The sequence below is a fragment of the Zingiber officinale genome, chromosome 9B (genome assembly GCF_018446385.1).
Source record: "Zingiber officinale cultivar Zhangliang chromosome 9B, Zo_v1.1, whole genome shotgun sequence".
Lineage (NCBI taxonomy): Eukaryota > Viridiplantae > Streptophyta > Magnoliopsida > Zingiberales > Zingiberaceae > Zingiber > Zingiber officinale.
Genome location: NC_056003.1, coordinates 55,290,886 through 55,303,710, shown reverse-complemented (window position 1 = coordinate 55,303,710; position 12,825 = coordinate 55,290,886). Strand labels below are relative to the sequence as shown.

The window sequence follows — 12,825 nt, the reverse complement described above, 5'->3', positions numbered from 1 at the left end:
TCCTTTTCATGTAGTACGTCATGTTTTAAATGATCATTTTTTGGAATTGTAGAGGCAGAAAAAAATATTCAGGGAGGATGAGGAAGATGATAGGTCATTCCTTTGGCGTAAGGCCCGCGAAGATAAATCCGGAAACATCACAAATACAGAGACTGCTGAAGTTGCTGAAAAAATTATATTATTTTAGTTTTATTTCGAGTTCATTCATAATAAGTGAAAAAAGTGTCTTCATTGGATATTTAATGTTACCTCCATATTTTTAGGATGATTTGTTGGACAAAAAAAAGAGGGGAGAGTTCATATCTTCTGGAAGCAATGACGTATTAACTACTGCATTAGGGAGCCAAGAACCTTACGGAAGGGTTAGAGGTGTAGGGGGATTTGTGAAGCCCCAAGTCTACTTCAAAACTCCAAGGAAGAAGAGGGAGTTGGTGTCAAAGGCTTTGGCTGAAAACTTCAAAGAGCAAGCGGAGGAAACAAAGAGTTTGAAAGCTGAAGTTGAAAAACTGAAGGCTCTTCTTGCTCAATTTATGCCAGAAACAAGTGATCGAGTTTCTGAACGTGTAGCATCTAACAAGTCATCGTACATGGCAATTCAAATATTGGAATATGATGTGGAAGTTTTTGAATGCGACAATTCATTCAATGAGGTTTTGTATTATATTTGGTACATTAAATTTGTTTCCTAGCTTCAGATATTAAAAGATAATATCTTATTGTTCAGGGGAAAAATGTCATTTGGCTCTGAAGAATAAGGGGAATGTGGTGGCATATGGCACGATAGTATCCGACGGAGGCCCAAATGTAATGCTGCACAATGCTCCACTTGGGGAAGGCAACTTAAAGGTGTCTGTTGATGTTGTTTTACAGGAGGAAGCGGAGCTTCCAATTCCACTTAAGTCGGGACCAACAGTAATGGTAGATGCTGTTGGAACTGTGGTTGGTTGGCCAAAAGAATTGGTGATATTTCCGACGACAAAGGTATTTTCAGTTCACTTTTCTGTTGCTATAGTTATATATTTTGCTACAATTATTTAAAATTACAGAAAAAGGAGAAACCTGCACCACCATTTGCTATTTTGGAGGTTCTTGATGAGAAAAATAAATTCAAGGAAGTTGAAAGTGCTCTACCAATGCCATGCAAGTTTTTGTATTCTTTTGTTGTTAGACTGATGACTGAGGAGGAGACCATTCCTATCGAATTTGATGAAGCCATGTTTGGACGTAATGTGAGTACATCGTTGTTGAGAGAGGATGTCATGCGCTGTATGGAAATGAGAGAGATAGGGTCCAGGCAAATTTTGGTTTACATGGGGTAAGTTATGTCTTATATACAATTCTTCTCTTTGAATGAGTTCATGTCTTAAGTAACCATGTTTTTTATTACTTGAATGCAGTTACTTGTACAAGTACTTGAAGGAAACAAACAGGGCTGAGTATGTGTCGTTTGTGGATCCCAACAAAATACCAGCCGCTCAAGATGGCAGTACCTCTTCACAACACATTGCTAATCAGTTGAAAGCATCAAACGGAGACAGCATATGCCTTATCCCATACAACACTGGGTATATTTTTAATCCCTGCTCATTTCCTAATACATAGTAGCTTAGCTATATATTGACAATCGTGCAGGAACCACTAGATCTTGATCGTTATAAACGAGGACAAAGATACAATTTATTTTTTGGACTCAATGGGTAATAGGAACCGAGATAATGCTTGGAAAACTACAGTGCGCAAGTATGTTTTAGATTATGTAGATTGTGAATAGATTGATTAGCAAATATGAAATGAAATAAGTTCTATTTTTACAATGTAGTGGAGTGAGGACGTACCTTTGTATGAGGGGTAATCCAAAACGACCAACTTTCAAACAGTTGACGGTATGTCTTATTGAAAACATGCATTCCTGGTTCTTATATATTTGGTTTTTCACTTTGCATTAACTTTGATTTATTAGGGTAATCTCAAACAACAAGGTTGTGTTGAATGTGGATATTGTGTCATGCGGTACATGAAAGAGATTGTTGAATGTGAGGATCTACAGTTGGAGAGGAAGGTGTGTGAATTTCTTCCATTTTGAACAGGAATGCACATACTGAATCAAATTGTTCACGCCCTGCTACTGCTTTCTTCTCATGCTTTGATATGGCTTCTTTCCTTCTTTTTTCCCTCGCCCTTAGATGACACCCTGTTTATGGTTTTATACAAAACTATGTTATGCATAGTTCTATTAGTAGCTGGGGGAAATTAGTAACTGATTTGGGCATGGTTATCTTATAGACCTAATAAACTATTAAATTTCTGCTTGCCGATGATTGAGAATATAGAAGGCTGTCAAGGAACAACTATTTTTATTTCTAGAGCAGTAGTTACCTTCACAAGATGTGTACCCATCTCCTTGATATGGGACATTATTCACTATAGGGCATACACAGAGTCTACCTCTGAAGGTATCCTAAAGAATTCAAATTGACATAATTTATCTAAAATGCAACTTCAAAGCCTATAAACAATGTGATTAATGACAAAGTACCTTGCAGGCTGTGATATTTAATTTTGGGTGTTGCCAACAACCACCATTTGATTTAAGGCACTCATTTGTTTCAATATCTGAAAAAATAATAAAGCAAGCATGAACCACCCACTCGTTTTGGTATGCAGTTCAGTAGAAATGAATAGTCATGCAAACCTCCACTCAAGCACACAGGAGGTTCGGTAGACTCCTTGAATCCTGCACATATAGCCTTCAGCACAGCACTCCTCTCTAATTTTCCTTTTTGTGGACAGAAAAGTATAGTCTTGCTATTAGCACTAATGTTATAAAATGCTTTTAATTAATACTAGTCATTTGCTAATAACAATGACAAAACCTTTCTAGACACGTGCTTAGTTTAAATCAAATCCAATAGAACCTTAGGCATCAAAATATAAACTGTATTATGAGTTGAAATTCAGATGTTTTAAGATGAGAGACAAGGGATCATAAGTCATACCTCGATATTGAACATTATTTATGACCAAGGTGGGTAGAATACTGACATCTCCACGAGAACCATGCCCAAGCTACCATAAGAAAATGTTCAGCATATCAGCTAGGCTACTTGAAAGATGCAGTTATCTGTCCACACCGCTAATTCAGTACTTTCGTGTTGTGTGATTATTGAGAAAGTCTCATTGTACAATTTTTTGCTTTTTTGTCATAGTGCATGTGAAATTGAGAATGCAATACATTAATTTAACTGAGCATCTAATCACCATGCGATTGGAACTACTAAAACTTAAGGTTCAAAAAACTGTTGGATCATTTTTATTGCACATTTGATGAAATGTTATTGTTACTATAAGAGTGCATATAACAATACATATTTATTTGTCTTATCATGCTTTTGTTAATTTAATTCATGATTTTTTTGTCAACTTACTATGTTTTGATTTAAAGTTTTCAGTAATAAAACATAACATGATGGTTCTTTCTAAATTGCAGTTTGCAGGTTGTGTGAAGAACCAGTACTATACGCAGACACAATATGATGAAGTGAGAATTGAATGGAGTGAATTTGTGTACTCGTATTTGAAGTGAATTGCAGGTTGTGTGAATGAACCAGTACATGTTTTTGGTTTTTTATGGCTTATTTTGATCATATTTAGGGAGATTTGTTTTGTATAAACATATGCTGAAATCATGGCTTATTTTGATCAAGGCTTATGAAGTTACCTTTTGTGATGCTCAAAATTACTGAAGTCTAAAAATAATGAAGTAAAAAGAGAAAAAATACTTCACTTTATTCATAAAATCCGAAGTAAAATCTACTTATAACTTCGAAGCAATACAATTTGTTGCTGTAAAATAGTATCAACTACTTCGGTTATTACCAAAAATTCTGAAGTAGTATCTATCTATTACTTCGATCCAGAACGAAGCTAAATGTAATTTAATCGATAATTACTTCAGGAATTAACGATATATGACGAAGTAAAAGTAATCCATTACTTCATTTTTAACCGAAGTTAAAGTAGGTATATTACTTCACAACAAATACTAAACGATGAAGTCGAAAAGGATTAATTACTTCGGTGTTTTTAAAAACCGACGAAGTTATATGCACTTTTTACTTCGTAATATGTCCGAACCCGACACCCAATACGACTTCGTTTTTTCTGGGCCTACGACTTCGGAGTTTATCCGAAGTAAAATGAATCTTTTTACTACACGCGTGTCTACTTCGGTAAAAACAAGTCTTTTACTTCAGGTAAACAACGAAGTAAAAAGTCATTTTTCACATAGTGTTGGGATGATAGTAGGTTAAAAAAACTCTATCAAAGACATGTCTAGGCTGAATTATATGTGTTCTACCTGGTGTATTAAACTTAGTAGATCTGGCTGAAGCTATCCCAGTCAAACATGGACAAGTTAGACCAAAACCTAGTATTAAGTTCTTTAAATTGGTTACTTTTAGAAAGTTTTGTCTAGGCACATGATTACTTTAATGATATCCTTTGTAACTCACCACAACCTAGAAACTTATCCTTTAAACTTGTTCTTGATGAACTCAAAACTGAGTTTAAATCTAAAAGAGTCAAACAAATTTTTTTCAAAATTCTTAATAATTCAAACCAATTTAATTAATCAACTTTAATTGGAATAATTAATAATTAATAATTTCAATCAATAATGAAAATGATAATTGGAATAAGTCATAACTAATCTAACAATTATATTAATTAAATTTGAATTTATGTAAACATAATTAATGCAATCCAAAAGTAAGTTTAATAATTAATTAAATAAATTAAACTCCAAATCTGAATAAATTAATTCAAAAAAAATTAATCATAATTTAATTATAATTCAATTAAGTTTAATAAATAATTGAAAATTTAATTCTAAATTAATTAATAAATTACTTTAATTAAAACTAAATTAATTTAATTTGAAATTAATTAACTTTAATTAATCTTAAATAAATTTATATTAATTAATAAATTAATGTTAATTAATCATAAATTAATTTTAAATTAATAATTAATCAATTATTAATTTAATTCAAAATCAATTAATCAATTGTTCTTATTAATACTAAATTAATTAGAAAATAATTAATTATTTTAACTAAATAAATTAAGTTTAAATTAATCCAAATTAGTTAAATTGATAATTAACTTAAAATAAATATTAAATAATTACATTCAAAATTAATTAATCAATTAATTACTTTAATTAAACTTAAATTTCCTAACTTAATTCAAAACCGAAATAAATTTAACTCAAAATAATAATCAACTAATTTATTCGAAACCTAATTAATGATTAATAATTTAACTTTATTAATCTGAAATTAATTTTAATTGCGGAAACAATTTATCAACTTTTAATCCTGAAATTAATTAATTAATTAATAATCCAGAATGGATTAAATAAAAAATTCAACAACTTAAATTTAATCAAAACTTAAACAATTTTTTAATAATTCATTCAAAATCTAATCACTTAAAATAAAATTTAATTATAAACTTAACCTTATAATCTGAAAACTTAATCTAATACTCAATTAAGTAATTATTAACTCTACAGATTAATCTTAATTCTAATTAATGCAAAACCTAATAAACTAACTTAATTAATTACAATTTAATTAATTAAGCATTGATTAATCAATTCAGTTAAATGTGAAATTAATAATAATAATAATAATGTTGATCAACTTAATCAATTAATCCTAAATTGATTAAACCCAATTAATCTAAGTTAAAACTTATATCTATCTTAATTCAAAATTAATTAATTAATCTTGAATTAATGAATCAATTATTCTTATTAATTATCCATCCTAAATTGAATTAAAATTAATTAAGATTAACTTAACCAAAGTAATTAAATTCATTAACTTAAAGATCAACTTAATTAACTTTGAATTAATCCTTAATGAAATTAACTTTAAATCTTAATCTTAAATTAAAATTTAACTTCATTAATTTTAACTTAATCAAGTATTAATTTAACTTGAATCCTAAACTAATTTGAATCATCTCACACAAGTTTATCTTATTTGATAATTTAGAAATGGTGAGATAAATTAGGTAAATTAAAAAAAGTCATTAAACCAAAACCTTAGTCTAACTTCTACTTTTTTATAGAAACCTAAAGATTTGAATAAATGGATACTAGAAGTGGATACTCCAAACATGTGACTGGAAATCAACAAAAATTTACAAGTATAAATTTTAAGAATCTAGGATTAGTTTCTTTTAGAAACAATGACAAACTTAAGGTAATTGGAACAAGTGACATTCATTTAAAATCAAACTTGTTAATTAGAAAGGTATTAATGGAAACTTGTATTGCTTAGTTATAATTGATGATTACTCTAGATACACTTGGGTAAAATTATTAACACAAAAAAATAAATATTTGAAATATTTAGTAATTTTTTAAACAAATAAAAAATGAAAAATGACATAAAATTAAGAAAATTAGAAGTTATAATGGGGGAGAATTTAAAAATCATAGGTTTACAAATTTATGTCTAGAAAATGTTTATCATCATAAATTTTCATGTCCTAAAACCCTCCAACAAAATATATTAATAGAAAAAATAGAACTCTAAAAGAAGCTGCAAGATCAATGTTAAATGGGTATAATCTGCCTATGTTATAAATAGAATTATAATAAATAAACTACAAACTAAAACACATTATGAAATTTATTTTAATAAAATACCCAATATAAAATACTTAATAGTATTTGAATGTAAATTAGGCATCTTAAAACAAAAGATTATCTAGAAAAATTTACATCGAAATCTCAACAAGGAATTTTTCTAGGTTTCTCATCTAATAGTAGGGCTTATAGGGTATATAACAAGTTGGCAAAAGGCGATTGTGCTAGCCCCCAGCGCACTCACCAATCCGTCCTAGGGCCAACATGGAGGAGGTAAATCACAGATGACTACTATCCCTTGGAATAGTGACTGACACATAAAGGGTTGAATTATGGGGTATGTAACAAAACTACACTAAAGGTTGAAGAAACCACTAATGCCACATTTGATGAAAATTCTAACTTTAGGGATTCTAACTTAAATAAAAAAATAACTTAATTTTGAGACAACAAATGATGAAAACTATGAAAATACAACTCAACAGGAAGAAGAAAGACCAAATCAACTACAAGAAGAAAGTAAAAATGAACAAGAAGTTAAGCCTAATCAAATAACACTACGAACAAAATCCAAACCATCCAATTGAACAAATCTTAGGGAACACATAACTAAGAGTACAAACTAGATTAGTCTTTATAAATATACATTAAATATGTTTGTGCAGGGAGCACCAAACGATCGAACTTGTGTTTTGATTATAGCAAAGGGATTTAAAGTTAAGTTGTATTGTGATCTAACAAGTGTGACTGAGCCAAGAAATTATGGTAAAAGTTAATCGAGTTTCACGAGGGCACCTCCAACACTAAGGTAAGTAAACAAGACTTAATATTAAATAAGTTATACAATATTAAAATGTAGGATGGTGAGTCGGCAAGTCAACTCCATGCCCGGATCCAAGACCTACTTAAAGGATTACACGCGATCGGCCAGAAGATAGAGAATCGTGATATAATAAGGTATATGTTAAATGCTTTCCCGAGGAATACCTTGTGGGCATCAATGGTAAATTCTTACAAAGTATCCAAGAACCTTTATTTAATTAGACTAGATGAGCTCTTTTCATAATTTGAATTGCATGAACAGATTAATGCACTTCCAACTAAAAAAGGTATTGCATTGGTTGCAGGTACAAGCAAGACAAAAGAGTCTAGGAATAAGCGTCGAACTGAACCCGAGTCTGAAGATGAATTAGACTTAGAAAATGACGATGAGATCATCACCGAGCTCATTAACCTGGTATAAAAAATTTTACAATAAAAAGAAGAGCTTCAAAAAATGCGAGATAAAGAAGATGATCCAGTCAAAGATGATGCAACCAAGTCCAAACACAAAAACCAAGTCTAAAGTCACCTGCTATGGCTGCAACAAGAAGGGACATATGAAGGCGCTACAAGCAATGTGGGGTGAATCATCATCAGAAGACTCCAACAAAGATCTCAAATGGATGAGCTTCCGCGCACTTCCGGCCTAAGAACAAGTCATCGAATCCGAGTCTGAGATAGAATTGGAAGCTGAGTCTGAGCGAAGTCATGGATCCATATCTGGTTCAGAAGATTCTCAATCCTCTATAAGTATCACTTTAGTTAGATTCCATAATTTAATTTCATACTTGTCTAGAAAATTGGTTAAGTTTAACCTCCGAGTCAAGTCACTCCAAGAGGAGGTCAAAGCCCTCGAGGAAGTGACTGACCCAAGCTCCTTAATCGATTCTGTTCAAGCTAGAACTTCAACTCAAGTCCAATAACTTGAGAAAGAAAATTCTAACTTGAAAAGTCAAGTCAAGGAACTTAAGGACTTGTTGGAATGGTTCACTTTGGGTTCAAAGAACCTTAACCTAATTCTTACGAAACAAAGGGCCATATACAACTGATTCGGACTTGAGTTTAAGACCAAACATAATTTTAAATCTTATCTGTCTTTTGTTAACCGAACAAATAGAAAAGTACTTCAAGCACGGGTCCCTAAGTTTAACTTGGTTAATCAAGTTGGACTTGATCAGTATTAGATTTCCAACGATCAAATTCACTACCTTGGTAAACCTCATCAAGGCTATGATCTAGGAGGAGCCAATAGAAAGATCATTTTCCTTAGATAAACTTGATTGATGCTTGATTTACTACTTTTTCTTATTCATGCTTAGATTAGGATAGATAAAGACTTAGGCTTGATCGACACTCGATTAGTTAGACCAAGAATTTTCAGAAAGAAAATTAAATATTCAATTTTTTTTTAAAAGACTTTATCTAGAAGTGGCTGTTGCTCCAATACCTAAGATAGTGTCTCGCCACAGCCTAGAAACTAATTATTAAAATGGATGTTTAATTGACTATCTATTAAATCCGAGTCTAACTCAAATGTAAATTAATCCTTAGATTTTGATATAAATTGAAGATAAAAATTAACCATCTTAAAAAATAGATAAGGTTCTTTGATTGACAACCTAGAAAAAAGGTGAAATAGATTTAAATTTAAAATGAATTAATAAACCCAATGAACTTAATCTTTAAATCAAAGTAAACCTAAAATTAAAACATAATTTAATTCTTCAGAAATTAATTTTCAAATCATAATTAATTTTTTAAATTTTATTTAATTTAAAATCTTACTTATTTTCAAATGTTAATTAATTTTAAAATCTTAGTTATTTTGAAATCTTAATTTTAAAATTGCAAAATTTAAAATTTAATTATTTAAATTTAAATATTTTGAAATTTAAACTCAAATATTCTTAAATTATAACTTAATATTTTTTAAAATTCATACTTAAACATTTTTTCAAAATTCAAACTTAAATATTCTTTTAAAATTTAACTTAAATATTATTTTCAAAATTCATGCTTAAACATTTTCCAAAATTCAAGCTTAAATATTCTTTAAAAATTTAACTTAAATATTCTTTAAAAATTTAACTTAAATATTATTTTCAAAATTCATACTTAAACATTTTTCAAAATTTAAACTTAAATATTCTTTTAAAATTTAACTTAAATATTATTTTCAAAATACATACTTAAACATTTTCTAAAATTCAAACTTAAATGTTATTTTAAAATTTAACTTAAATATTATTTTCAAAATACATACTTAAACATTTTCTAAAATTCAAACTTAAATGTTATTTTAAAATTTAACTTAAATATTATTTTCAAAATTCATTCTTAAGTATTTTTAAAATTTTTAATGTTAAATATCTTTTTAACTTAAAGTTTTTTTTTAAAATCTTGAAGTTAAATTTTCTCAAAGTTAAAGTTTTTTTAAAAAATAATCTCAAAGTTTATTTTTTTAAAAGTATTTTTTTTTAAAAAAAAAGTTAAATTTTTTTTAATAAAATTCTTTTTAAACTAAGTGTTTAGCTAAGTTTTTTAAAGAAACTCTTTTAAATCTAAATATTTTTTTTTCAAAACGAAAGTTAAGTGACCCATTAAGGGGGAGCTTACGGGGAAAAGATTAAAAGTTATCTTCTCAAATTTTAATTTTTTAATAATTTTTTCTCTCTCTACTCATTACTCTTTTTGATATATGTCAAAAGGGGAGAGAAAGGTTAAAGTTAAGTTAACTTACGTCAAAACATAATTGTTTTTATTAAGGGAGAGCATTTTTTAAAATTTTTTTGTCAAATTATTTACTTATGCTCATGCTCAAATTCCTTATATTACATTAATTTTTTTTGTTATGCTTTACTTAACTTTGAACCAGATTGTCATAATTAAAAAGAGAGAGATTGTTGGTGCAGGGAGCACAAGATGATCAAACCTGTGTTTTGATTATAGCAAAGGGGTTGAAGTTAAGTTGTCTTGTGATCTAACAAGTGTGACTAAGTTTACAGGAAAGTCCTAAGTGATCTTAGGCAAAGGAAAAGTCTTCGTTGAGGCTAGGCAGGTGGAAAGTCCTAACTGCGGTTAGACAACGAAGTCCTGGTCCAGGGGACTGGGCAAAGTCTTGGTGGAGCAAGGACTTTGGGCGAAATCCTAGAGTCGAGGACTCTAGGTAAAAATCTTGGGAGTTACAGACACCAGGTGGAAAACTGGATAGGTCATGGATCAGATGTTCAGTATGAAGTCCTGAAGTTTCGGACGCTGAGCAAAAGTCTATACGGTTTGGAGGATCGATCTGGCAAAAGGTAAACTCTCCTAAGAGGAGTAGGTGAGAACGCATTCTCTGAAGAGAGAATAGTAGGCATCGGTCTGACCTAGAGTTTTAGTAAAGCTCAAAGTCAGGACTAGACAGTTCGAAGGCTGTCAAATCTTATCATTTTTTACATATTATATGCCTAGACTAACCTTATTTGTAAGAAGACAAAGTCATGAAAATGGTGGTCCGGGTGCTCGGATTGGCTTTGTTGACAAGCAGGGTGCCTGGTTAGGCACCCTTGGGGTCTGAGTCCTCGGAGTTTCTCTAAGTGCCCAAAAATGACCACAAATCAATCTGCAAGGTGAGCTGGTGCACGATGATTGGCGGACCTACATCATAATTCGACGCCTGGGGGTGGTCCGAGCTCCCGGAGGTCTTATCGGATCAAGTTTCGATGAGAGCACACCACATCAACCCTGTGGGGGCACCCAGGAGAGGTTCTATACACCCAGAGTGGGCTATAGAAGGAGGATTTGACCAACACCTTAAACACAACATTCTGACCAAGTTTCTCTCCTACGCGCTGCTCCAAAAATGACTCGACGACATCCAAATGCTACTCCGACAACCCAAGTCCAGAATATTCAAATCTATAGTTGTTGGTAACCTTTAAATATTTGCATCTATATTGTAATTCAAATATTCTTATATTATTCGAACTGATAGTGGATTGCCCAATGAAAGTGATTGACGATCGTGGGTCTTGGAGTAAGAGTCGTCAAAGGCTTCGAACCAAGTAAAAATAAACATGTTAGCATTATTTTTACTTCTGTTCTTTATTGATTTATCTATATTTTACTAAATCAATTTTAAATGAAATGAAAGTTGTAGGTACCCTGAGGTAGTTTTGATGTGGTTAACAGAGTTAAGTGTTGGCGTTGTAAGGTTGCAAACATAGTCCCACATTGAAAACACATGGGAAAGATCATGGGTTTTGTAACGACCCGCCTTCTACTGACTAGGCTGTGAGGCCGATCGCTACATTATGCTGTGCTAAATTACTATTGCGGAAATCTGGATTGATTAAAATTTTACTAAACTGATTACTGTAAAATCTGAACTTAATATTCTAGGTGTACCTAGGAGTTGTACACATGCTAGGGAAGATAATCTACGCCTCTCGGATGCCCTGCTAGCTGTAATCAGGCATTTCAATCGATCCATGAATCGATTGGGCTGTCGAATCGATCCAGTGATCGATCCAGCTTGATACCGGCACGGAGAAAAACTCTGGATCGGTTGGCTGACCGATCCATAAGCTATATTGCTTCTGTATGCGGCTGGATCGGTCTACCGACCGATCCAGGAGTACACTGATCGGTCGGTAGACCGATCCAGTGGCTCACTGATCGATCGGCTGACCGATCAGTAAGCTTCTGTACTCTCTGTTCGCATCTGGATCGGTCGGCTGACCGATCCATAACAGACGCTAACTCTCTGTTCACGACTGGATTGGTCAGCTGACCGATCCAGTGGCACAACCCAATTCTTATCGATCTGTAGATCGATCTGGGTTTCTGATTTCGAACCAGAACCCCTGATTTCAGCACTATTTCGTGCCTCAATCACATTACATGTTCTAAGATGGCTAGGAAACACTCTAACAACCACAACTAACATTCTAACATCAATGTTCTAAGCATAATAGAGTGCATGGTTAACTAATTCATAGCGATCAACATACTAAAGTGTAAATTGCTAAAACACTAAAAAGTACTAATGTTTAAACAAAGCTTGCTAGAGTTCCCTAAGATCTTCTTTCCAAGTTCCTGCCCACACACATCTTCGTAGCATTGCCCTCCAGTCTCCGCTAGTCCATCTTTCCTTTACCTTTATCTGCAGTATAAGGAAAAGAAAGTATCTATAAGCTTTCGCTTAGTAAGAAACCATCTACCTCACTAAAACATGCATACGATGCATTTATGCTTTTAAAAAAAAACATGCTATCAAACATATGTCAAACTTGTTAAAACATGGCATACTGAAATCACTGAACATGAACACCAAAGCATGGCATACAAAGCTAACCATA

The 12,825-nt window shown here is 31.5% G+C and overlaps 1 long non-coding RNA gene across 1 annotated transcript; it reads right to left on the bottom strand.

The window, feature by feature from the left end:
* Positions 1-2,376: 2,376 nt before the first annotated feature.
* LOC122025358 lies at positions 2,377-3,035 on the bottom strand. Its single transcript, XR_006123676.1, has 4 exons — positions 2,997-3,035; positions 2,693-2,776; positions 2,537-2,613; positions 2,377-2,458 (listed from the first exon to the last, which is right to left on the bottom strand). It is a non-coding gene; the product is annotated as an uncharacterized LOC122025358 (long non-coding RNA).
* Positions 3,036-12,825: the final 9,790 nt, after the last annotated feature.